We start from the raw sequence: 23,769 nt of genomic DNA, 5'->3' as shown, positions 1-23,769 counted from the left end.
AGTTGGATGTTCCTTTGTGGATGCCCACCTTGGGCCTAAACTTTTATCCTGGGCCCATGATTCCAAAATTGCTGGTCATGTGGGGATTAAGAAAACTTTTGCCCTCTTACCCCGTAATTACTGGTGTTCTTCTCTGAGCTCTGATGTACACAAATATATTGCTATCTGTGACTTTGTGCCCGCCACAAGACTTCAAGGCGATCTCCAGCTGGGCTTCTTCTACCACTTCCAGTTTCAGAATCCCCATGGACAAGTATGTCTATGGATTTTGTCACAGATCTTCCCAATAGTCATGGGTTCAACACCATTTGGGTGGTGGTGGATCGCTTTTCAAAATAGGCACTCTCAAAAAAATACCTTCCCCCTCTGAGCTTGCTCTTCTTTTTATTAACAAAATCTTACGCCTCCATGGGTGTCCCTTAGAGATCATCTCTGACCGAGAAGTGTGATTCTTCTGCAAACATCTAGGTATTCAACTAAACTTTTCCTCACGCTACCACCCTCAGACCAAACTGAGCGGGTCAACCAGGATCTGGAGACTTACCTCCGTTGCTACTGTTCTGACAATCAAGCCTCCTGGAGTAATCATCTTCCCTGGGCGGAGTTCTCTCATAGCAACCATCAGCATGAGTCCTACCAGTGTATCTCCCTTCTTCAATATTTTCAGCAGACATCCTGTCTTACCGACCTTTTATGAAGATTCCAGTGTCCCTGTGTTCACTGTGCAAGTTATGGTCTGCAACTTCTCCGGGATCTGATCTCAGGTTCAAGACAGATTATTACAAGCCTCCAAGCGACACAAACATTTTGCGGACTGTCATTGCAGAACCCATTCAGTTCTTCATATAGGGGACAAGTTGTGGTTATCCACACGTAATTTCAAACTCAAAGTTCCCTCTATGAAATTTGCACCCCGCTACATTGGGCCTTTTTGCATATCATATATCATCAGTGCAGTTACCTATAAACTTTGGTTGCCTCCCTCTCACAGTGTTCACAATTCATTCCATATGTCTCTTCTTAACCCTTAATTCTTAGTGAATTTTTTAGGACTGCTCTTCCTCCTCCTCCCATCAGATCGATTATGCGAGATGAACATGAGGTCGAACATATCCTACATTCCTGTACTGACAAAATTCAGTTCCTGATTCATTGGAAAGACTATGATGCCTTCCTAGCTCTGGGTGCGGCACGCGCGCATGCACCATCTCTCTGCGTCCAGTTGCTAGGCAGCGGGGACGCTAGGAAGCTTCCGGCCATTGACACACCCCCCCACCTGTCATCAGGTCTTTACTAGGGTGTATTTATTGAAGGATCTGGCATCATTTGGGTGCCATAGTATTGGTTTCACCCTGCTCCAGAACTTTGTATGCATCTGCTCCTGATGCTATTTCTGACCCGGCTTCCCTCTGACCTTCCTATTGGATTTCCCCTCTTACCTTGTTGCTAGCTCCGGTTTCCTGCATTCGGCCTGCCTCTGACTACTCTTTGGATTTCCCTTGGTACCTCACTGTCCGTAGGTTCTGACCTGGATCGATTGACTACGCATTGTTCACTCTGTTTGCTACGCTGGTGGCTGTCTTGGGGAATGGCTACCTGCGCACCCTCTTGCAGGAAAACTCAAACTCCCTTGCGGGGGTCCCTGGTGAACACCACGGGTACGTTAGACTCCATGCCTCCTTGCTCAGCTGCGCAAATGCCAGCTAGTGACCTTATTGTGACATCCAGCTAGTACCTGATTGTGACAGTGAGGATTACAGGCGCCTGAGAACCTGAGAGGAGCTAAAAGGAAAAATGAATATCCAGGTTAGCAACTATCTCCTCTTTCAGCTTATGGAAAAGATCAAGGCCAGATGACTTTAATTAAGCCCTCTTGTGTTTAATGATAAAATGTTAAAAGGCATGGTTTATTGTGAGGATGATTATAAAAGCCTGTCAGACCTGTGAAAAGTGCAGCTTATAGATCTCTGAGTTCCGTCATCAAAAGTCTCTCAGTAAACCCACTATGATCATTCTGAAAATGAGGTTGTCATTACAGGCAGGAAGTATGTCATAAGGAAATATTTGGAGATGGAGGAACATGTACAACTCAAATAAGGAAACAAGCATTACCTATCACCAAGAAATAATTAGGAAAATAACCAGGGTAGAACTTTGTAGGCATTCTCTTAAGGAGGAGTTACTTGAATAAAATTTTTGTAATATAGATAAACCTCTTAAGCTTTACAGGTTCCTCTAGTCTTTTAGAAATAGGAATGTACTCCTGTGTATAAAGTAATATATATACATATATATATATATATATATATATATATATATATATATATACATATATATCTCATCACAAGAAAGGCACTCACATTTGTAGAGCTCTCTCGAGCCTGGGTGCAGGAACTCTGAAATCATGGATGTATAAAGTAATATAATTAGGAGGCACTCACATGGCTTTACCAAATTTTAAAGGCTTCCAAAAGAATAAAAAGAGGTTGACATTTTGATTTTGGGCTTCACATCTTTTATCAAGACTAACACTACAAATAACCAAACACCCATTTATACCCTGTACAGTGGGAGTGAACCAATCAAATATTCACTAGCTGTGCATATTGGCTAAACCAGGTGCAGTGCACACCAAGAAGTCAATAAATTTAAATAAAAGAGTATCTGAAACAGAATTGATCAATAAAAGGAAAAATAGCATATCCATGGTAAATCAGCAGAGTATTACATATTAGGTAGGATTGAAAATGTTATCTGTGGAAATCAGTAACTCACCATTGCAGTAAATGTTCATGTTGCTAAGCAGCCCCTCTGTGACGGAGAATGTTACAAGGTTGATTTACACAGTCAAGAATCACATGTGATTGATTATACAGCTGTGAGGCTGTGCAGAAATCCTTCTGTCAGCACACACTGTCAGAGCAGAGTTGCTAGGCACCGTGAAGTTGCTTGTTAGAAAAAGGCCATAGAAATAAAACGTGTTGAGAAATCAAGGGTATGCGATTAAAAAAGCAAAAAAACAACTGGATGTATAATGAAGAGTTAATTTTGCAAACTTACTATGGAGTGCATTCTGGAAGAATTTTGTTTTATTTACATTGATTTTGGTATTATTCCTGATGAAACTCCAAAGGATGTCTGTTTCAAACTATTGAAATTAAAAGCGAGAAGTGGATCTGCTGGTACATAGACAGTTTCTTTCAGAATATCATTGCCTGAAAACTATTCCAAGGGGTTTCTGTATAACTAATATCTGTACTATTGGTCACATTTAGGCTTCTTTTTGCAGACACTGCTGTGGGATCCTAAAAATAGACTTCCCTGTCTGTCCTGTGATGTATACATTATCAAAAAGTCAAATGAGCCTTAAATCACCTCCTGGAAGACCAATCATCTCTGCCAGAGATTCGTTGTTACAGCCATTATTACAATTTATTGACTTTTCTCTCCAACCACTGGTCAGAGCCATACCCAGCTTTATCCAAGACTCATTTCATTACTTACTGAACTTTCTAACTTTGAAATCAATCTTGCTGAATGTTTATTGGATGTGAAGAGCCTATACACGACCATTCCACATAAGGTGGGAATTGAACCAGTCCGCATCTCCTTTGTGAAAGTTAAGTGTTCATTATTGATTTGCTACATCTCACATTGGAAAATAATTTGAAAGGCAGTACTACTTACAGGTGTTTTGGACTGCGATGGAGTTGAATATGGCCCCAAGCTATGTGAATATATACATGCATCATTCTGAACAGGAACAAATCTTGAGCAATTTCAGACATCAGATTGTCTTTTTCAGATATTTCATTGACGACTTGTTTTTCATCTGGACGGGCACTGAGGTGCAGCTCCTACAAATGATCTATTAACAGTAGTATCCACTTCATGGACCTGGTGATTATGAAACAAAATGGATGCCTGATTACTACAGTGTACAAAAATATGACTGATCGCAACTCCTATTTGCATGCAATCAGTTTTCATTCTGTGCCATTTAAGAAGGGACTTGCATATTTTCAATTCATACATATTCTCCGCATTAAGAAAGATAGCACTCAGGCCAATCAACAACTTGCACAAATAGGTGAGTCCTTTTTACAGAGAAGATATAAACAGATGGATGTCTCCAACTGTTATAGAGCCCTTGCTACCTTTAATTCTGGGATTAGTGAATACAAAAACAGAAAAAAATAACAGAAAAAAACAGAACAGAAAAAGCAAAGGGGATTGCTCCTTGATTATTACTAGGTACACATTGGCATCTATTACAATCAGGAAATTAATTGAAACTAATTGACCACTTATAGACACAGACACATGTTTACCTCCATCACTGACTAACAAATCAATGTTTGCCTAAAAACAAGGTAAACATTTACGTGATCATTTGGTACATGTGGATTGCAAAGCAGCATACAATTACACACACACAATGTTACAATAATGGTTGCTCCCTATGAAAATTGGATGGTTGAAGTGCTGTGGATGTACTACTTGCAATAAATTAGTGACTGGTACTCATTTTCACACAAACAGGAGATATGCTATTACATATTGCCTCACCTGCACTTTGTAATTGGTGGTTTATATCCTTAACTGTCTTTGTGGTCTTGCATATGTAGGAAAAACGATCTTCGGTTCCCAGGAGCGTTTTGCTAATCATAGATTATCTATTGAAGCAGCCTACAGAGATCAAACATCAGACAAACTGGTTGTAAGACATTTTCTAAACACTTCACATCTGGTCTCAATTTTGAGGTGCATTCTAATTGATAATTAACTGGCCAGAGATGGTAATAGACCAAAACTAGGGATGTGTACCGTCGACTTTTGAGGTCTCGTGTTTTGTGTTTTGGATCCGGATTTTCGCGATGTTTTGGGTTCGGATTTGTTTCGCAAAACACCTGCCGAAAGGTTTTGGTTCGGATTTAAGGTTTTGGATTCGGATTTTTTTTGAAAAAAAACTAAAAAGTGTAAAAATCAAGTTTTTGGGCTTATTTTCACTCCTACGCTATTATTAACCTCAATAACATTCAATAACAATCATTTCCACTAATTTAAAGGCTATTCTGAACACCTAACACCTCACAATATTTTTTTTTTTTTAGTACAAAACGTTGCAACGAGGTATCTTTCTGGACAGCGTAGAGGAGTGTTCCCCACAATATAATTAAAAACCCATCAACTGGTCTGAATTACACCCAAAAATAGTATCTGGACTGCGTAGAGTAGTGGGCACTGGGCACCACAATAAAAAAATATATAGAAAACCTTCACAAGGTCTGAATTACACCCAAAAATAGTATCTGGACTGCGTAGAGTAGTGGGCACTGGGCACCACAATAAAAAATATATAGAAAACCTTCAACAGGTCTGCATTACACCCAAAAATAGTATCTGGACTGCGTAGAGTAGTGGGCACTGGGCACCACAATAAAAAATATATAGAAAACCTTCAACAGGTCTGAATTACACCCAAAAATAGTATCTGGACTGCGTAGAGGACTGGCCACTGGCCACCACAATATAATATATAGAAAACCTTCAACAGGTCTGCATTACACCCAAAAATAGTATCTGGACTGCGTAGAGGACTGGCCACTGGCCACCACAATATAATATATAGAAAACCTTCAACAGGTCTGCATTACACTGCACATACGGCTGCTCCTCCATCCTCTCCATCATATACATGTTGGAGTTTCAGTGTGTCAAAACCTCTTGTTTTCGATAATGACAGTGCATTTTGAATATTTTTCGATTTGCCCCACTACACTGAATGTACTTTATCTATGATACGCATCTATCTTTCTTGACTGCGTAGTGTGGTGGCCCCGGTACACAATTTGGTACCGAGGCCACAATATAATTAAAAAACCAACCACGGGTCAGAAATCCACCAAAAAAGGGTATGGACTGCGTAGTGTGGTGTGCCCGGAACACAATTTTTCACAGCGCCAACAATATAATTTAAAAATTGGGCATCAACTGTCACCGTTGTTTAATATCTGATACACCTAAATATGGACTGCACAGTGGAGTGGCCCCGGTAGTAAATTTGGTGCCGGGGCCACAATACCTCCTCCAACTTCCAAGTGTAGTGTTTATAAAGACAGACAGCGTCGAAGTGTTATTTGTTGACTTTCTTAACCCTAAAATTGTCCCTGTTGCAAATATTCGTGCAATGGAGAGTTACTTTTTCATTGAAAGACTCAAGCTTTCAAGTGTAGTGTTTATAAAATATAAACAACAATACAGTAGTTCTAGAGCACGTCAATCCCTCTTGTTTTAAATTATGACAGGACATTTTACTTTTGGTTTAATTTCTTGAATTTGTTTAAATTTGATTTTACTTTTTGAACATGGCAAACGACTGTTGATTGGTCATATAATGCAAAAAAAAAGTTCCAAGAAGGAATTGTCCTTGGGCCCTCCCACCCACCCTTTTGTTGTTGAAATAGGACATGCACACTTTAACAAACCAATCATTTCAGCGACAGGGCCTACCAAACAACTTTGGCTGAAATGATTGGTTTGTTTGGGCCCCCACACCAATAAAACAATTCATCTCTCCATGTACAAACTAAACAGGCTCTACTGAGGAAAGATGTCGTCCTCATCCTCAACCTCTGATTCCTTTCCCCCTACAGTGTGTACTTCCTCCTCCTCACACATTATCAATTCGTCCCCGCTGGACTCCACAAACACAGGTCCCCCTGTACTGTCTGGAGGGCAGTGCTGTACTTCATTGAGGAATTGATTATTCATTTTTATAAACATCATTTTTTCAACATTGTGAGGAAGCAACCTCCTTCGCCGCTCACTGACCAGGTTCCCCGCTGCACTAAAAACTCTTTCCGAGTACACACTGGAGGGGGGACAACTCAGTTAAAAAATAGAGCCAGTTTGTACAGGGGCTTCCAAACTGCCTTTTGGAGTTCTACCACGTCACTACCTCTAGTTAATTTAGATTGCAAGGCTTGTAAATATAAATACTTTGAAGATAAAAAAAGCAGGCTGCACAGACTGTGGAGCTAGAAAGTGTAATTAAATGGACCACGTTACTGGTGGTTATCTATGCCCCCCCCCCCCCGCCCTACACTTGTAGTTGAATATAAATAAAGCAGCCTGCATAGACTGTAGAACTAGAAATTCAAATATACATAGAAATGGACAAAGGCAGTTTGGTATTTGTCTGCATCAGATCCCCTCTCCACTAGGAGTAAAACAGAAAACTAGTCAGCCATTATATAATCTAGAATATAAATAGAAATTGAAAAAGGCAATTTAGTATCTGTCTGCATCATAATCATCAACATCCTCCTCAGCGCCAGCTACATCAATATCCTCCTCCCGGTGTACAACATTCACACCTTCATTAGCCAAATCTGTATCTGGACTGTGGGTGATCCTTCCAGCATATGCAGAGGGCGTGCTGCAAATGCTGGATGGAGTCACCTCTTCCCGTACAGTGATGGGAAGGTCAGGGTTCACAAACAACAACACATTTGGACTCGCCTTGGGGATTTGTGATGTCATCTGTTTAGAAGGCAGAGTTCTTTGCTGTTTTGTTGTTGTTGCTGACAGCATAACTCTCTTAAATTTTTTGTAGGTTGGGGAGGAGGAGGGCTTAGATCCTTGGGTGAAGCTGGACCACTAGTCATGAACATGGGCCAGGGCCTAAGCCGTTCCTTGCCACTACGTGTCGTAAATGGCATATTGCCAACTTTACGTTTCTCCTCAGCTGATTTTAACTTTCTCTTTTTGCTTTTTTTTGAGAACTTGGGCTTTTTGGATTTTACATGCCCTGTACTAGGAGATTGGGCATCGGGCTTGCCAGACGGCGTTGATGGCATTTCATCGTCTATGTCATGACTAGTGGCAGCAGCTTCAGCATTAGGAGGAAGTGGGTCTTGTTCTTTCCCTACTTTATCCTCCAAATTTGGGTTTTCCATTATATGTAGCACAAGAGAGCGTACCCCTAAGCCACACACACTCGGCAAAGCCTTTAAAAATTATATGCGGCACAGGAGAGTACCACTGGACTTATACTGCTGAATCAGTGAACTTTCTAATAGCAGTACCACTGGACTTATACTGCTGAATCAGAGAACTTAGTAATATATCAGTACCACTAGACTTATACTGCTGAATCAGTGAACTTTGTAATATATCTGTACCACTGGACTTAAACTGCTGAATCAGTGAACTTTGTAATATATCAGTACCACTGGACTTATACTGCTGAATCAGTGAACTTTGTAATATATCAGTACCAATGGACTTATACTGCTGAATCAGTGAACTTTGTAATATATCAGTACCACTGGACTTATACTGCTGAATCAGTGAACTTTGTAATATATCAGTACCACTGGACATATACTGCTGAATCAGTGAACTTTGTAATATAGCAGTACCACTGGACTTATACTGCTGAATCAGTGAACTTTGTAATATATCAGTACCAATGGACTTATACTGCTGAATCAGTGAACTTTGTAATATATCAGTACCACTGGACTTATACTGCTGAATCAGTGAACTTTGTAATATATCAGTACCACTGGACTTATACTGCTGAATCAGTGAACTTTGTAATATAGCAGTACCACTGGACTTATACTGCTGAATCAGTGAACTTTGTAATATATCAGTACCACTGGACTTATACTGCTGAATCAGTGAACTTTGTAATATATCTGTACCACTGGACTTATACTGCTGAATCAGTGAACTTTGTAATATAGCAGTACCACTGGACTTATACTGCTGAATCAGTGAACTTTGTAATAGCAGTACCACTGGACTTATACTGCTGAATCAGAGAACTTAGTAATATATCAGTACCACTGGACTTATACTGCTGAATCAGTGAACTTTGTAATATATCAGTACCACTGGACTTATACTGCTGAATCAGTGAACTTTGTAATATATCTGTACCACTGGACTTATACTGCTGAATCAGTGAACTTTGTAATATATCAGTACCACTGGACTTATACTGCTGAATCAGTGAACTTTGTAATAGCAGTACCACTGGACTTATACTGCTGAATCAGTGAACTTTGTAATATATCAGTACCAATGGACTTATACTGCTGAATCAGTGAACTTTGTAATATATCAGTACCACTGGACTTATACTGCTGAATCAGTGAACTTTGTAATATATCAGTACCACTGGACTTAAACTGCTGAATCAGTGAACTTTGTAATATAGCAGTACCACTGGACTTATACTGCTGAATCAGTGAACTTTGTAATATATCAGTACCACTGGACTTATACTGCTGAATCAGTGAACTTTGTAATATATCTGTACCACTGGACTTATACTGCTGAATCAGTGAACTTCGTAATATAGCAGTACCACTGGACTTATACTGCTGAATCAGTGAACTTTGTAATAGCAGTACCACTGGACTTATACTGCTGAATCAGTGAACTTTGTAATATATCAGTACCACTGGACTTATACTGCTGAATCAGTGAACTTTGTAATATAGCAGTACCACTGGACTTATACTGCTGAATCAGTGAACTTTGTAATATATCAGTACCACTGGTCTTATACTGCTGAATCAGTGAATTTTGTAATATATCTGTACCACTGGACTTATACTGCTGAATCAGTGAACTTTGTAATATATCAGTACCACTGGACTTATACTGCTGAATCAGTGAACTTTGTAATATAGCAGTACCACTGGACTTATACTGCTGAATCAGTGAACTTTGTAATAGCAGTACCACTGGACTTATACTGCTGAATCAGTGAACTTTGTAATATATCAGTACCACTGGACTTATACTGCTGAATCAGTGAACTTTGTAATAAAGCAGTACCACTTGACTTATACTGCTGAATCAGTGAACTTTGTAATATATCAGTACCACTGGTCTTATACTGCTGAATCAGTGAATTTTGTAATATATCTGTACCACTGGACTTATACTGCTGAATCAGTGAACTTTGTAATATATCAGTACCACTGGACTTATACTGCTGAATCAGTGAACTTTGTAATATAGCAGTACCACTGGACTTATACTGCTGAATCAGTGAACTTTGTAATAGCAGTACCACTGGACTTATACTGCTGAATCAGTGAACTTTGTAATATATCAGTACCACTGGACTTATACTGCTGAATCAGTGAACTTTGTAATAAAGCAGTACCACTTGACTTATACTGCTGAATCAGTGAACTTTGTAATATATCAGTACCACTGGACTTATACTGCTGAATCAGTGAACTTTGTAATATAGCAGTACCACTGGACTTATACTGCTGAATCAGTGAACTTTGTAATATAGCAGCAGTACCACTGGACTTATACTGCAGAATCAGTGAACTTTGTAATATAGCAGCAGTGCCAATGGACTTATACTGCAGTATTGTTTTGGGATATTTTTTTTTTTTTTTAATAATTACTTTTTTTGTAATTTTTTTTAGAACTTTTTTTGAAATTTGTTATAATTTGGGAATAATGGGGAAATAACAATGCCCTTAGAAGTACAGAGCACAGGACACAGCACCACTGGACTGAACAGGACACAGCACAGGACCCAGCAGCAACACTGAACTCAGAAATACAGAGCACAGGACACAGCACCACTGGACTGAACAGGACACAGGACAAAACCCAGCAGCACCACTGAACTCAGAAGGACAGAGCACAGGACACAGCACCACTGGACTGAGCAGAAGACAGCACAGCTTAGCACAGCACAGCACAGAACTGAACAGCACAGCACAGCACTGAACAGCACAGCACAGCACGAGATATAGCAGGACAGAGGACCACCTAACACAACCTCCCTCTACCATGATTAATGCCCGAGTGAAGATGGCGGCGACTAGCGGGGAATTTATAGGATCCGAGTAGCGCGAAATCCGACAGGGGGATTATGACTCAGAGCCTCGGTTTAAGTTTTGCAATTGGCGGGAATACCCGGATCTGTCTCGGATCCGGCTCGGATCGGCAACGTTCGGGTGGGCTCGGATTTCAGATATCCGAGCCCGCTCATCTCTATAAATTATCTTGATATAAATAGTTATTTTGTTTAAGAAAGTAACTAAGCAATATTTTCAATATATTTTCTTAACTTCTCCTAAAAATTAAAAGATTTTGTATTTGCTTTAATAGTGTAACTTGCACTTAATTCCTGTGAGCTAAATGTTGATTGGTTGTTTTAAGTCACTACATATTTGCCCTTTATTAAACCTTCCTGCCAAGCTTGAGAGATATATTTATTGTAACTTCCAGCCAGCAATTACTTTAACACTTAATATTAGAGTTTTCAGATTTGTCTGTTTATGAAAAGGGTTTCTATAAAGTGGAATCTAAAATGGAAAGATCTACCAATATTTATACACTGGTAAATCTTTCTGTTACATAACAGTATTTAAAATATTTCAAATATTCATTGTTGATTGTGTGGATTGTGTCCATTGCGCAAAAAATACACACATACATCCCTAAAGACAGTGCTGCTCATGAGCAAGCAAAAACTTCTGCTGCATGAAAACACTAAAGTTCCTATGAAAATATAAACCAAAACCTCATCATTAGAGGTCACTGATGTCTCCTCAAATATAGTGCTACTTTACAACATTTAAAGCAATAATAAATAGACACTACAACAATTTGAGCCAGTTTTAAATTTGATAGAACTGACCTAGTTTGACAACCTCATACTGTAGGGAAACTGGCTTGAGCATGGTTTGAATTCTCCAAATAAGCTATATTATTTTAGGCAATCTAAAGTGTAAGATTTGTTCAAGACCACTTTGATATTTTTTGGAGCTTCTCTACAATAAAGTCAGTCCAACATTTAATAACTTATCATGTGCATTCTAAATAATACAAAGTATGTTTGAACAAATTATGCCTGCTTTTGCCCTGAATATAATTACTATTGTACATAAAGGCAAAGTGCTCTTTTTGGAGCAATATGACTCCATGTGTAATATTTAGGTATAATGCAGCTCTGCTCAAAAATGGAGTAACGTTCACCTGGACCATCTCAAAGGTGATGGACAATTTTGGCACATAAAGACAGGTAGCAGAACAACAGGCAACATAGTAATGATAATCATCATTGCCATGCATGTGTGGTCTCCTGCTATACCCTCTAAAGTGCAGTCAGGCAAAGTGACCATCCATAAGCAAATATGGAGGTAAGAGTGAAAATGTGCTGTCCTTTCCTGTATAATTGCTTGGCAAATAAACCTCTAAGTAATTAAATGAAAGAAAATGTTACTTGCCGCAAAAAAATCAAAACAAACTTGTTTACATTATAAAATACATGCTGTTCTTGGCACATAAAAAAGTGGGTTACATAAAATATTTAAGGTTCACTTTCAAGATTCAAATCCATAAATCATACAAAGTGTATATCTATACTGTTCAATAAAAGTCTTTTGAGTCTGAAAACTAATACATCGGCTCTTTTTTCAAGCCTTACATAATCTCTAAAACATCAAAAGAATTTTAGCCTGCACATAAGCACAGTGTCAGATTTAGAATCAGACCAATTTTTTTATCTTGTTCATTCAAACATATCAGGTAGTCTATCAACAGTTTCAAAATTATTTATTTGTAAAGTATCACAGATGTGGAAAAAACAATTCAGAAAAAGATACTAAAATTCTGATTACACAGAAGCATTTATAGAATAAATGTTTTTCAGAGTGAGAAAGAAGGATAAGCTGGCCATATACACAGTCATTACTAATTTGGATCAGATACTGACCCAAAAGTGAGATCTGCAGTAAAACCAAGTTTTTATTGCATCCCAAACACAATCGGACCAAGTAATGCTGTGTTTTATGTAAACATTTAACTTTTTTAAAGATGTCACAAAATGATTTCATTTTTTAATTATCTGTGTAATAAATGTAGAAAAAATAGATTGGGACTTTCCAAGACTGTATTTACTACATGATTGAGTTTACCTGCTTATTACATCTGGAATATAGCGTAAATCCATAGGCGATTGGGCTAGGTTTTTTGATATATCAAGGGCAGGAAGTATTATTGGCATAGCCATTTTTTAGTCATACTGTATATGTAAATTATTATTCTAATTAGTGTGTTAGGGTTTTTTAGTGATAAAAAGAGGCATGAGAGAAGTTCAAATGACAGAGAGTTTATTTGAATAAAACAAAAACATCCACAGAATATTGATGGTCATATACAGTGAAAACACAGCTTGTTACTGATTTGTAAACACTAAACAAACTCTCTAGTGTGGAAGTAATAATTAACAACAATCTACATTGCCAAACCTATATTACTACTAATTAACTAATTTTACGTGCCTGTATTGTTAAGAAGAAATGAGTACATGGTATTTTTAGAGAAATAAGAGAAAAACATAGTACACAATAGAGACAGACAAACAATTTATATAAGGGACACATGTTCTTTATTTCACAATAAGTAGACAAGGTCCAAGGGCATAACAACTCAAAAGTAAAATCCAATAAAAGGTCCATCCAAGAACATGTCAATTTAATGAAGATTAATGATGAAGGCCTTAAAGGTCAGCCTTCTGGAGGGGGTTTGGTTTTTGACAAACATAATTTCTGTTTTTGGTAATAATGAGTATAATTTTTCTATAAAACATGTGAAAATTAAATATAGGTGATCATATTGGCTTTAAAACCCTGGGCATATCTGCTCCAATCAGTACGCTGTATTTTATTATTTTTATAATAAACGGAACATTTATTGAAAACTTGCTCATCCATTTATTACTTAAAAGAAATTTTATTCAGTAGTAATGACGGTCTCTGACAGCTATACTGAATACATTATCTTCAGAGACACTTGCAGTCAGTAGTAACTCATAGAATAATTAAGTCACATACTTGTAGATGCAGACTGTCACGGGTTTCCAGAGACTGAGGCCTACTTGCTGATATTTGCACTGCTAAGCTAGGATGCACAGAGTCTAAACATGCCTCTCGTCTTTGCCAGGGACCCCCTCAAGAGAGCCTGGAGTTTGCTGCAGAAGAAGCGAAGGTCGCAGCCCTCCGGGTTAGCCACCAGCAAAGTAGTGAGAGAACGAATGAGGTCATGCAATCCGGGGTCAGGCTGTGTGAGCAAATAGATACCAAAGAATTAGACAGCAGCGTAGTCAGGAAGCCAAAGTTCAAGCCAGGAGATCTGTATATGCCAAAGGAGAATCCAGAAGGAGGGTCAGAAATAGCCAAATCAGGAGCCAGAGGGTCAGTCAGAATGCAGAAAAGAAAACAGGAGCTCTGGAGCATTGGTGGACCTTGATTCTCTGGCACCCTAATGGTGCCAGAGTCTCCTTTAAATAGTTTAGGGAAGAATCTCAATGGTTCATTGTGAATTGGCGGCAGAACAGCTGACTGCCAAACACAGCGTCCCTTTGCCTAGCAACAGAGACATGAAAGTAATGCGTATGCTCCCGCCGAACACCGAACAGGAAGGGGAGATGCGTTGCATTGCTAGGCAATGGGATGCAGCTGAGAGACTGCAGAACAAGGCGTCCGTCCCTGGCACTGAGTGGATGTGCAGGGACAGTGCTGGCACAGACACAGAAATCCCAAGAAACAATCTTGGTAATGGAGATTGTCCAATGTATCTGGTGACAGCAAAAATGCAATCACAACTGAGATGAGCCCAAAGCCCCTCAGTGCCATAATCTGAGACAGAGTAATATAGAGAAAGTTCCTTCCTAGCCAGCTGACCAATGTTTAATAGGCTGTTCAATGTTTAATGTGCTGAACTCACAGAGAGGTCCTAGTAAGCAGGATGCTAGAATTCTGAGCTGGAGAAATAATGTTGTTTGCATAGGTACAGAGCCAGAAAGCTTAATAATAGTGCCAAATTTGAAGCCAAAATCAGAAAACCGAAGAATCCCTGAGAGGAGACTGTACAAGAGTCCAGAGTGGAGAATGAAACTCTATCACTGACTAAGCTGTATAGAACAGGAGGGTCTTTTAAACTACAAAGATACAATCAGGTCAGGAGAGAAGTGCACCTTAACTTAATGAGACTGGTGTACAATGACTTATGCTCACCACTGCTGAAGAGGTAATGTCAACATACACAGTCAATGATTTATGCTCACTAGAGTCAAAGAGGCAATCCCAAAATCCTAACAATATGGTTCTGAGATTTGAAAACAATTTTGACAAACTGATTTAGCATGGATATCCATATAATGCTATTTGCAAATAGCAACAGTCAAAAATAATATTGATTTAAAATAGGGATGTGCAACGGCCACTTTTGGTGTCTCGTGTTTTGTGTTTTGGATTCGGATTTTCTTGAGGTTTTGGGTTCGGATTTGTTTCGCAAAACACCTGACGAAAGGTTTTGGTTCGGATTTAAGGTTTTGGATTCGGATTTATTTTGAAAAAAACATAAAAAGTGTTAAAATCAAGTTTTTTGGTTTATTTTCACTCCTACGCTATTATTAACCTCATTAACATTCAATAACAATCATTTCCACTAATTCCCAGTCTATTCTGAACACCTCACACCTCACAATATTGTTTTTTTTCCAAAACGTCTCACTGAGGTAGCTTTCTGGACTGCATAGTGCAGTGATCCCGGTACACAATTTGGTACCGGGGCCAAAATACCTCCGCCTTCAAATGGTCTGAATTCCACTGCACAGCTGCCTACTCCTACATCCTCTGCAGCATATACAGGTTATAGTTTGAGCGTGTCAATACCTCTTGTTTTTGATGATGACAGGTCATTTTCATTAATTTATGATTTGGCAGCAACAGTCAACGTTGTTTAATATCTGATACGCCTCTATCTGGACTGCATAGTGGAGTGGCCCCGGTACCCAATTTGGTACCGTGGCCACAATACCTCCTCCAACTTTCAAGTGTAGTGTTTATAATTTATAAAAACTACAGTAGTTATAGCACGTCAATAACTCTTGTTTTAGACGACCATGGTACAGAGCATTCATCATTGAGATCCCATCAAGTATGTGAAAGACAGACAGCGTCGAAGTGTTATTTGTTGACTTTGTTAACCAAAAAATTGTCAATAGGGTGACTACTATCGTATTTTGTGGTCATGGCAAACGACTGTTGGACGGTCAATTGTTTTGTGAAAGATGTAGCGGTCTTACGACTTCCCCTCTGTGAAGAGGACCGACTAACAGCAGCAACAGCAGCAGCAGCAGCAGCAGTGGCAGTAGTAGGCGTACCGCTGCAGGATTCCTCGGATGAATCCCGTATAGAAGAGGACTCAGTCTGGCTGGTGACATGGCCTGCAGTACTAAATCTGATGGAGATCATGGAGGAAGTTGACCAGAAGGGTGTTGGTGGTGTGTATCCAAAAGGACCAAGGGATTTAGGTGTCCCTGTACTGATGACAGTCCTAGGCCCAGTTCCTGAACTAACCACTGAACTATGAAGGTTATTCAGGTGACATATAAGGGAGGATGTCCCTAGGTGGGCAAGATCCTTACCCCTGCTTATTTGAGCTTTACATAAGCTAAATATGGCCATACATTGGTTGTCCGGATTTGGATAAAAATAACTCCAGACCAAAGAGGTGCATTTTTGGTCTTCTGACCAGGCATGCGATGGGCTTTTTCATCCCATGGACATCAGCTGTTTTCCCCCCTGGTGCCTCATTTACAATAACCACATCACCATCTTCATCATCAAGTTCCTCCACAGCGCCAGCTACATCAATAGCCTCCTCCCGGTGTACAACATTGACACCTTGATTATCCAAATCTGGATCTACACTGTGGGTGATCCTTCCAACATATGCAGAGGGTGTGCTGCAAATGCTGGATGGAGTCACCTCTTCCCGTACAGTGATGGGAAGGTCAGGCTTCACAACCACCAACACCTTTGGACTCGCCTTGGGGATTTGTGATGTCATCTGTTTAGAAGGCAGAGTTCTTTGCTGTTTTGTTGTTGTTGCTGACAGCATAACTCTCTTAAATTTTTTGTAGGGGGGGGAGGAGGGCTTTGATCTTTGGGTGAAGCTGGACCACTAGTCATGAACACGGGCCAGGGCCTAAGCCGTTCCTTGCCACTTCGTGTCGTAAATGGCATATTGCCAACTTTACGTTTCTCCTCAGATGATTTTAAGTTTCTCTTTTTGCTACTTTTTGAGAACTTGGGCTTTTTGGATTTTACATGCCCTGTACTAGGAGATTGGGCACCGGGCTTGCCAGACGACGTTGATGGCATTTCATTGTCTATGTCATGACTAGTGGCAGCAGCTTCAGCATTAGGAGGAAGTGGGTCTTGATCTTTCCCTACTTTATCCTCCAAATATTTGTTTTCCATTATATGTAGCACAGGAGAGCGTACCCCTAAGCCACACACATTCGGCAAACCCTTTAAAAATTATATGCGGCACAGGAGAGTACCACTGGACTTATACTGCTGAATCAGTGAACTTTGTAATAGCATTACCACTGGACTTATACTGCTGAATCAGAGAACTTTGTAATATATCAGTACCACTGGACTTATACTGCTGAATCAGTGAACTTTGTATTATATCAATACCACTGGACTTATACTGCTGAATCAGTGAACTTTGTAATATATCAGTACCACTGGACTTATACTGCTGAATCAGTGAACTTTGTAATATATCAGTACCACTGGACTTATACTGCTGAATCAGTGAACTTTGTAATAGCAGTACCACTGGACTTATACTGCTGAATCAGTGAACTTTGTAATATATCAGTACCACTGGACTTATACTGCTGAATCAGTGAACTTTGTAATATAGCAGTACCACTTGACTTATACTGCTGAATCAGTGAACATTGTAATATATCAGTACCACTGGACTTATACTGCTGAATCAGTGAACTTTGTAATATAGCAGTACCACTGGACTTATACTGCTGAATCAGTGAACTTTGTAATAGCAGTACCACTGGACATATACTGCTGAATCAGTGAACTTTGTAATATATCAGTACCACTGGACTTATACTGCTGAATCAGTGAACTTTGTAATAAAGCAGTACCACTTGACTTATACTGCTGAATCAGTGAACTTTGTAATATATCAGTACCACTGGACTTATACTGCTGAATCAGTGAACTTTGTAATATAGCAGTACCACTGGACTTATACTGCTGAATCAGTGAACTTTGTAATATAGCAGCAGTACCACTGGACTTATACTGCAGGATTGTTTTGGGATATTTTTTTATTTTTTTTTTAATAATTACTTTTTTTGTAATTTTTTTTATAACTTTTTTTGAAATTTGTTATAATTTGGGAATAATGGGGAAATAACAATGCCCTTAGAAGGACAGAGCACAGGACACAGCACCACTGGACTGAACAGGACACAGCACAGGACCCAGCAGCACCACTAAACTCAGAAATACAGAGCACAGGACACAGCACCACTGGACTGAACAGGACACAGGACAGGACCCAGCAGCACCACTGAACTCAGAAGGACAGAGCACAGGACACAGCACCACTGGACTGAGCAGAACACAGCTTAGCACAGCACAGCACAGAACTGAACAGCACAGCACAGCACAGCACAGAACTGAACAGCACAGCACAGCACGAGATATAGCAGGACAGAGGACCACCTAACACAACCTCCCTCTACCCTGATCAATGCCCGAGTGAAGATGGCGGCGACTAGCGGGGAATTTATAGGATCCGAGTAGCGCGAGATCCGACAGCGGGATTATGACTCAGAGCCTTGGTTTCAGTTTTGCAATTGGCGGGAATACCCGGATCTGTCTCGGATCCGGCTCGGATCGGCAACGTTGATATAAATAGTTATTTTGTTATAAGAAAGTAACTAAGCAATATTTTCAATATATTGTCTTAACTTCTCCTAAAAATTAAAAGATTTTGTATTTGCTTTAATAGTGTAACTTGCACTTAATTCCTGTGAGCTAAATGTTGATTGGTTGTTTTAAGTCACTACATATTTGCCCTTTATTAAACCTTCCTGCCAAGCTTGAGAGATATATTCATTGTAACTTCCAGCCAGCAATCACTTTAACACTTAATATTAGAGTTTTCAGATTTGTCTGTTTATGAAAAGGGTTTCTATAAAGTGGAATCTAAAATGGAAAGATCTACCAATATTTATACACTGGTAAATCTTTCTGTTACATAACAGTATTTAAAATATTTTAAATATTCATTGTTGATTGTGTGGATTGTGACCATTGCGCAAAAAATACACACATACATCCCTAAAGACAGTGCTGCTCATGAGCAAGCAAAAACTTCTGCTGCATTAAACACTAAAGTTCCTATGAAAATATAAACCAAAATCTCATCATTAGAAGTCACTGATGTCTCCTCAAATATAGTGCTACTTTACAACATTTAAAGCAATAATAAATAGACACTACAACAATTTGAGCCAGTTTTAAATTTGATAGAACTGACCTAGTTTGACAACCTCATACTGTAGGGAAACTGGCTTGAGCATTGTTTGAATTCTCCAATTAAGCTATATTATTTTAGGCAATCTAAAGTTTAAGATTTGTTCAAGACCACTTTGATATTTTTTGGAGCTTCTCTACAATAAAGTCAGTCCAACATTTAATAACTTATCATGTGCATTCTAAATAATACAAATTATGTTTGAACAAATTATGCCTGCTTTTGCCCTGAATATAATTACTATTGTACATAAAGGCAAAGTGCTCTTTTTGGAGCAATATGACTCCATGTGTAATATTTAGGTATAATGCAGCTCTGCTCAAAAATGGAGTAACGTTCACCTGGACCATCTCAAAGGTGATGGACAATTTTGGCACATAAAGACAGGTAGCAGAACAACAGGCAACATAGTAATGATAATCATCATTGCCATGCATGTGTGGTCTCCTGCCATACCCTCTAAAGTGCAGTCAGGCAAAGTGACCATCCATAAGCAAATATGGAGGTAAGAGTGAAAATGTGCTGTCCTTTCCTGTATAATTGCTTGGCAAATAAACCTCTTAGTAATTAAATGAAAGAAAATGTTACTTGTCGCAAAAAAATCAAAACAAACTTGTTTACATTATAAAATACATGCTGTTCTTGGCACATAAAAAAGTGGGTTACATAAAATATTTAAGGTTCACTTTCAAGATTCAAATCTATAAATCATACAAAGTGTATATATATATACTGTTCAATAAAAGTCTTTGAGTCTGAAAACTAATACATCGGCTCTTTTTTCAAGCCTTACATAATCTCTAAAACATCAAAAGAATTTTATCCTGCACATAAGCACAGTGTCAGATTTAGAATCAAACCAATTTTTATATCTTGTTCATTCAAACATATCAGGTAGTCTATCAACAGTTTCAAAATTATTTATTTGTAAAGTATCACAGATGTGGAAAAACCAATTCAGAAAAAGATACTAAAATTCTGATTACACAGAAACATTTATAGAATAAATGTTTTTCAGAGTGAGAAAGAAGGATAAGCTGGCCATATACACAGTCATTACTAATTTGGATCAGATACTGACCCAAAAGTGAGATCTGCAGTAAAACCAAGTTTTTATTGCATCCCAAACACAATCGGACCAAGTAATGCTGTGTTGTATGTAAACATTTAACTTTTTTAAAGATGTCACAAAATTATTTCATTTTTTAATTATCTGTGTAATAAATGTAGAAAAAATAGATTGGGACTTTCCAAGACTGTATTTACTACATGATTCAGTTTACCTGCTTATTACATCTGGCATATAGCGTAAATCCATAGGTGATTGGGCTAGGTTTTTTGATATATCAAGGGCAGGAAGTATTATTGGCATAGCCATTTTTTAGTCATACTGTATATATAAATTATTATTCTAATTAGTGTGTTTGGGTTTTTTAGTGATAAAAAGAGGCATGAGAGAAGTTCAAATGACAGAGAGTTTATTTGAATAAAACAAAAACATCCACAGAATATTGATGGTCATATACAGTGAAAACACAGCTTGTTACTGATTTGTAAACACTAAACAAACTCTCTAGTGTGGAAGTAATAATTAACAACAATCTATATTGCCAAACCTATATTACTACTAATTAACTAATTTTACGTGCCTGTATTGTTAAGAAGAAATGAGTACATGGTATTTTTAGAGAAATAAGAGAAAAACATAGTACACAATAGAGACAGACAAACAATTTATATAAGGGACACATGTTCTTTATTTCACAATAAGTAGACAAGGTCCAAGGGCATAACAACTCAAAAGTAAAATCCAATAAAAGGTCCATCCAAGAACATGTCAATTTAATGAAGATTAATGATGAAGGCCTTAAAGGTCAGCCTTCTGGAGGGGGTTTGGTTTTTGGCAAACATAATTTCTGTTTTTGGTAATAATGAGTATAATTTTTCTATAAAACATGTGAAAATTAAATATAGGTGATCATATTGGCTTTAAAACCCTGGGCATATCTGCTCCAATCAGTACGCTGTATTTTATTATTTTTATAATAAACGGAACAATTATTGAAAACTTGCTCATCCATTTATTACTTAAAAGAAATTTTATTCAGTAGTAATGACGGTCTCTGACAGCTATACTGAATACATTATCTTCAGAGACACTTGCAGTCAGTAGTACCTCACATAGAATAATTAAATCACATACTTGTATATGAAGACTGTCACGGGTTTCCAGAGACTGAGGCCTACTTGCTGATATTTGCACTGCTAAGCTAGGATGCACAGAGTCTAAACATGCCTCTGGTCTTCACCAGGGACCCCCTCAAGAGAGCCTGGAGTTTGCTGCAGAAGAAGCGAAGGTCGCAGTCCTCCGGGTTAGCCACCAGCAAAGTAGTGAGAGAACAAATGTGGTCATGCAATCCGGGGTCAGGCTGTGTGAGCAAATAGATACCAAAGAATTAGACAGCAGCGTAGTCAGGAAGCCAAAGGTCAAGCCAGGAGATCTGTATATGCCAAAGGAGAATCCAGAAGGAGGGTCAGAAATAGCCAAATCAGGAGCCAGAGGGTCAGTCAGAATGCAGAAAAGAAAACAGGAGCTCTGGAGCATTGGTGGACCTTGATTCTCTGGCACCCTAATGGTGCTAGAGTCTCCTTTAAATAGTTTAGGGAAGAATCTCAATGGTTCATTGTGAATTGGCGGCAGAACAGCTGACTGCCAAACACAGCGTCCCTTTGCCTAGCAATAGAGACGTGAAAGTAATGCGTATGCTCCCGCCGAACACCGAACAGGAAGGGGAGATGCGTTGCATTGCTAGGCAATGGGATGTAGCTGAGAGACTGCAGAACAAGGCGTCTGTCCCTGGCACTGAGTGGATGTGCGGGGACAGTGCTGGCACAGACACAGAAATCCCAAGAAACTATCTTGGTAATGGAGATTATCCAATGTACCTGGTGACAGCAAAAATGCAATCACAACTGAGATGAGCCCAAAGCCCCTCAGTGCCATAATCTGAGACAGAGTAATATAGAGAAAGTTCCTTCCTAGCCAGCTGACCAATGTTTAATAGGCTGTTCAATGTTTAATGTGCTGAACTCACAGAGAGGTCCTAGTAAGCAGGATGCTAGAATTCTGAGCTGGAGAAATAATGTTGTTTGCATAGGTACAGAGCCAGAAAGCTTAGTAATAGTGCCAAATTTGAAGCCAAAATCAGAAAACCGAAGAATTACTGAGAGGAGACTGTACAGGAGTCCAGAGTGGAGAATGAAACTCTATCACTGACTAAGCTGTATAGAACAGGAGGGTCTTTTAAACTACAAAGATACAATCAGGTCAGGAGAGAAGTGCACCTTAACTTAATGAAACTGGTGTACAATGACTTATGCTCACCACTGCTGAAGAGGTAATGTCAACATACACAGTCAATGATTTATGCTCACTAGAGTCAAAGAGGCAATCCCAAAATCCTAACAATATGGTTCTGAGATTTGAAAACAATTTTGACAAACTGTCACTCACCAGACTATGAATGCTTCTTCCCGTATGTTTAGGAACCGTGGCCGTCCACCATCCTGAGGGTCTGCGCATGTGCAGCCCTTTCAAACCTTCAGTATCTGTTCCTTTTAGTTAATTGGCTGATCAGGCAACACTCCCTATTTAAAGCACCTGCTGTCTATACCTCGTGGCCTGATCTTGGAGTCTCATTCCCCATGAGCCTCTGAAGGTGTTCCTGTGTTTCCTCGTGTATTCAGCCAGCTGATTCCTTTGGTTTCCAGACCACTTCAACTCCCTTGTGGTTTCCAGACCACTTCAACTCTCCTGTGGTTTCCAGACCACTTCTACTCTCCTGTGTTTCATCGTGACTACGCTAGCTGATTCCTATCCGCTGCCTCCGTGCACTACAGTTATCAGCTCACTTCAACTCTCCTGTGTTTCATCGAGACTGCACCAGCTGATTCCTATCCACTGCCTCCGTGCACTACAGTTATCAGCTCACTTCAACTCTCCCGTGTTTTATCGTGACTACGCTAGCAGATTCCTATCCGCTGCCTCCGTGCACTACAGTTATCAGCTCACTTCAACTCTCCTGTGTTTCATGGAGACTGCACCAGCTGATTCCTATCCACTGCCTCCGTGCACTACAGTTATCAGCTCACTTCAACTCTCCTGTGTTTCATCGTGACTACACCAGCTGATTCCTGTCCGCTGCCTCCGTGCACTACAGTTATCAGCTCACTTCAACTCTCCCGTGTTTCATCGTGACTGCTCTAGCTGATTCCTATCCACTGCCTCCGTGCACTACAGTTATCAGCTCACTTTAACTCTCCCGTGTTTCATCGTGA

The sequence above is a fragment of the Mixophyes fleayi genome, chromosome 6 (assembly GCF_038048845.1).
Source record: "Mixophyes fleayi isolate aMixFle1 chromosome 6, aMixFle1.hap1, whole genome shotgun sequence".
Taxonomy (NCBI): domain Eukaryota; kingdom Metazoa; phylum Chordata; class Amphibia; order Anura; family Limnodynastidae; genus Mixophyes; species Mixophyes fleayi.
The sequence above is the reverse complement of the archived record's forward strand: the minus strand, read 5'-3'. Positions refer to the sequence as shown.